Below are 4,816 nucleotides of genomic sequence, written 5' to 3' on the forward strand. Positions count from 1 at the left end.
CTCCTGGGCTCAAGCAATTCTTCTGCCTCAGCCTCTTAAGTAGCTATGAGTACAGGCATCCACCCCCACACCCAGCTAGTATTTTTTTGTAGAGACCAGGTCTCACCATATTGGTCAGGCTGGTCTCGAACTCCTGACCTCAAGTGATCTGCCTGCCTTGGCCTCCCAAAATGTTGAGATTGCAGGCGTGAGCCACTGCGCCCAGCCAGAGGGTGTTTTTTTTTAATATGGCATTTAAAAAGAAAGTTGGAAAATACATTGGTTTCTGAGAGTATTCAATACTATTAAAGAAGATTAATATGTTTGTGACATAGGGGAAAGCTTTTCAGTACGAGTTAAGTATAGATAAATCTTAAAGTTTTTAAAACATAGGCAGATCTTAGAAGATGTGTTAGGTAGTAGGTAAATAGAACATGTGTTAAACAGAAAGGAATAAAGTCCAGGATACCTAACATTCCTAGCCACCAAGTATACATGAGACACCTGAGCATGAAATATTTGATACGTTAAATGTCCAAGAGGCACTAAATACAGGGCGCGGAATATACATAAGCATGAAATAGTCATGAGGTCCTAAATAACGTTATTCACCTCTGTCCCCAAGTGTCCTCTGTCCAAGAAACACAGTAAAACCCATGGTTGCTCCACAGGCCAACTGCCAAAGCTCGACTCTTTGCCAGGCTTGCTTGTACCTGCATCTCGGACAGAGCAAGTGTGTGTCATTGGCGCAGGGCACCTTGCTTCTGAGTCTCCTTGCTCAAACCTCTTGTCTTCAGCACCACCATCCACAGAAAAGTTGATGTCACAGAGAGGGGTGGGAGGCTGGGGCAGGTAGGGGATGCTAGCCCCTTAAACATTGTATGAGGCAGGCTTTAGGTAGCGGGCATTTTCCACCAGATTTGCACCCTCTCAACAGCATTTACTTATCCCACCACTTTCCTCTTGCTTTTCACTGTTTCTTTAAATTGATTTAAATAAGAGATTCCAGTATTTTAATTTGATCTGTGAGCCTTTCTGCTCACTGATCTCTGAGAAGGTAGTATACCTGGAGGCCATTGCATTTCCCACATGACAATTCAAATCAAAATATGGAATCCTTTTGGGGAGGTCAGGTTGATAACTTCCCTTTTCCTCCTGGGAATGGATATTCTGCATATTGTTTTAGTCCTCCACGTGTTGAATGATCAACTTTGCTATTTATGTAGACCAGGTTTTCATCACACATACACTCCTTCCTGATACAATTCCCCATATGTAAGCATTCACCTCCACCTTCCCTTGCTCCATTGTTTCTCTGTAGTGAGTGCTCACCATGTGTGCCAGGTGCTATCCTAGATTCTGGGGGCTAGAAGGAAAAACACAATCCCTTCCAAAATACATAGCTTTGGTAAATAAATTAACATATTAAATGCAATGGCCTGGGGCAGTCATGGGCAGCTTGACTGATAACTCTAGTGAAATGTTGAGTTTTTGAATGACACAGGGTACATGATGTTAACTCAAATTTTCTTTTTCTTTTTTCTTTGAAATGGAGTCTCCCTCTGTCACCCAGGCTGGAGTGCAGTGGTGTGATCTCGGCTTACTTCAACCTCTGCCTCTTAGGTTCAAGTGATTCTTCCTTTTCAGCCTACTGAGTAGCTGGGATTGCAGGCGTGCACCACCACACCCGGCCAGTTTTGTTTGTTTGTGTTGTTAGTAGAGACAGCGTTTCCCCATGTTGGCCAGGCTGGTCTTGAACTCCTGACCTCAGGTGATCCATGTGCCTCAGCCTCCCAAAGTGACGGGATTACAGGCGTGAGCCACCGCTCACAGGCTGTCTCAGATTTTAAGACTCTTCACTGAAAGACACAAATGCAATTCTGGATGTCCTAAGCTTCAGCAGAAGGCGTGGGAGTAAGTACGTGAGAAGGACACAGGTGTATCTGGCTGAGGCCAAGATAGGAAGAACCAGACCCAGGGTACAGCCAGGGCAATCTGTACATGTGGCCTTTGTTCTCTCTGCCAACCACCCCTGTCATTTCTCATTCCACATCTACTTGTCCATTCAACACATGTTTACTGAGTACTGGTTATGGGCCAGGCACTGTGCTAAATGCTGCATAATTATCACTCCTGTGAAACGAACGTGCGAAAAAGGGGGAGGTAGGCTCTACAATGGTTAAGCCAGTTACGGAGCAGGTTAGCAGGGAATTGTCATGGAAGGAAAGAAGCTGTCGGGGGAAATGCAGATGAGTTGAAGTTTTAAATCAGGTGATCAGGGAAGGCCTCTCTGAAAAGTGACATTTGCGTAAAGACAGAAAGGAGATGAGGGAGTGAACCGGAAGATTGTCTGGGGAGGGGTTCCAGGCAGATGAAGCAGCTGGGAGCAAGGAAGAAGTACCAGTGAGGGGGAAAGAGAAGATGCTGATGTCAGGGAGGTGGATGTGTGGGGCTTTGCAAAGTGCTGCCTGAGAAAAGGTTGCCACCAGAGGGTTTTGGGGAGAGAAACGGCACAATAAGACTTATAACACAAGCGCTCTGGTCACTGTGTTGAGAACAGACTAAGAGACAGAAAAAAGCCTCTTCACTGCAAGAAACAAATGCAGAATTAGGACAGCTCTGCCATTTGCTGTGTGACCTTATACTCTGTGCCTCAATTTCTTCCATGTGTAAAAGCAGGAGATATTCATAGTCCTCACTGCACAGAGTTGGTATGAAGTGTAAGTTAACATATGTAAAGCGCTTCCAACAGTGGCAGATAATAAGCACTGCATATGCTTTTGCTAATATTTTTATGACTCCAATAAATGTGATCTAGAAGTAAGGTGGCAGATGGGGTAGGTTAAGAAAATAGGCGTTTTTTTTTTTTTTTTAATGATTTCTTTTATTTCTTGGGGAAAGAGTTATTGACGTTGCTCTTCAAACAAACCTGTAAAATACTCACAAAGATGTAGAAATTGGTATTGTAGACACTTGATAGACATGAATTACCCGGGCAGACTGCAACTCGGGATTTGTTTTTTACCTTTTTGTTCAGGGACCTGTTAATTTGTAAAGTTCAACACATTCAGGCTCCAAAAATGATAAACTAATGCTTAAATTGAAGCTCAATTCCCTTTCTTCATGAGCTCTTCTGTTGTGACAGATGATCTCTACTGCTCTTGCTGTGTGAGTACACACCTGTGTGTACCTGTGTTTGTCTACCAGACACAATTCTTCCTCAAAGCCTCGTTGTGGGAAAAACAAAACAAAACACCCAAACCTACTGATAGGCCTCAGTGACCAAATACTAAAAACTTAACATTCCCTGACATGGTCTTGATCACACCCTTTTGACACATTTGTGTTTCAGGATTCCGATAAGTCAGTGGGCCGCCAGTGAAAAGCTATCTCTTAACAACGTTAATGCTAACTAGCAACATTCCCAAACACAAATCATTGATTGATTTACTCTGGTACTAATTGAAATAGAGCAGAAACCAATTTCTTTAATTTATGACATGTTTTGATGGACTTTTCCTACACAGAAGAGCTATGTGTTCTGGTTGAGGAACGACACTACAAGAAGCAGCATATGGTAGTTAAGGATGTAAGCTTTGACATTAGACCTTACTTTAAATAATAGCTCTACCAGTGACCAGGACTGTAGGTAATTTAATTCTCTGAGGTTCAGCCTCTTCAAATATAAGGTGAGGGAAGGGCTCGAGGATCATCGTGGATGATCCTAATTAAGGTTTTAGGCTTGCGCCTGCATAGGGAAGAATGAGTCCCTAAAGCCATTCCCTGCTAGTTAAGACAAGTCTCCTTATTAATTGTTCAGGAAAGTCTTCAATTAAATTGAAGGTCTGGCATACTGCAACTCCTGCAAGTTCTTAGTCATTATCAGCTTTGGCTGGTTAGAATCCACTATAATAAACACGGGCTTCAACTTAGCTCTCTGCAAGGGAGGTGCTGCTGCAAGTGGAAAGTCTGTCTTTAAGAATATGCGCTGCAATTTGCTTTATTCACTGATGATTATATTGATCGGATTTGTCTATGTTGATATTTGTAGGGGATGAAGGAGAGGGAGAAGTCAACGATGACAGCAAATTTTAGTGTAGAGCAACTGAGAGAATGGTGGTGCGGGAAACACAGGGAACAGGAGCGACTTGGAAGTGGGAATGGAGATAACATCATGCTGTGGACATTCGGAATCCACAGAGCTGCGTGGAAATCAGATTTAACTTGCTCTCTCTCCCCCTTTAAGATGCTTCTCAAGTAGCCTCACTCCCTAAAACAAACGGGTATTTGGCATTGGGCCACATTATTCTGCAGCCGCCGTATTTTCTTGCAGGTAGAAGGCAGGCCCTTCCTGGTGTAAACAAACAAGATCGGGCTAGAGTGACAATCCTCCCTGATGGCCCACACCTGGTTTATACCCTCTATTAATGGGGTCCTTCGAAATCCAGCCTCAGATGCCCTTCTTCCGCAGCGGTGGCCTCCACCTCCGGCCTGGCCTAGCTTACGCGGTCCAGCTTGTGCAAGACCCAATTCCAGCTCCGGGTTTCCAGCTTTTGGCCACTCAGGATTGGACCTGGGAGTGGAGCTGGTCGGCCCTGCAGGTGCTGGGCCTGGGGACGGAGGAAGCACAGAGATTCCCCGCCCCGTTCCCCACCTTCGGCACTCGCGGCGAGGCACCGTCCCATTCCCCGCCCCCGGGATGCCTGGCGCGTGCGGCTATTCGGCAGCTCAAGCCCTGCCCCCACAGTCTTCATTCTCCGCTCTCCCCTCTCCCAGGACACGGCGCAGGCGACACGACGCCCCGCCTTTCCCCCCGCCCTGCCGCGCTCCAGGGACG

At 45.5% G+C, this 4,816-nt stretch overlaps 1 long non-coding RNA gene across 1 annotated transcript; it reads right to left on the reverse strand.

Annotated features, from left to right (window-relative positions):
* Positions 1-3,441: 3,441 nt before the first annotated feature.
* LOC105546454 lies at positions 3,442-4,687 on the reverse strand. Its single transcript, XR_001007096.1, has 2 exons — positions 4,485-4,687; positions 3,442-4,249 (listed from the first exon to the last, which is right to left on the reverse strand). It is a non-coding gene; the product is annotated as an uncharacterized LOC105546454 (long non-coding RNA).
* Between the last annotated feature and the right edge of the window lie 129 nt (positions 4,688-4,816).

Source organism: Mandrillus leucophaeus, unplaced genomic scaffold (genome assembly GCF_000951045.1).
Source record: "Mandrillus leucophaeus isolate KB7577 unplaced genomic scaffold, Mleu.le_1.0 Scaffold36, whole genome shotgun sequence".
NCBI lineage: Eukaryota > Metazoa > Chordata > Mammalia > Primates > Cercopithecidae > Mandrillus > Mandrillus leucophaeus.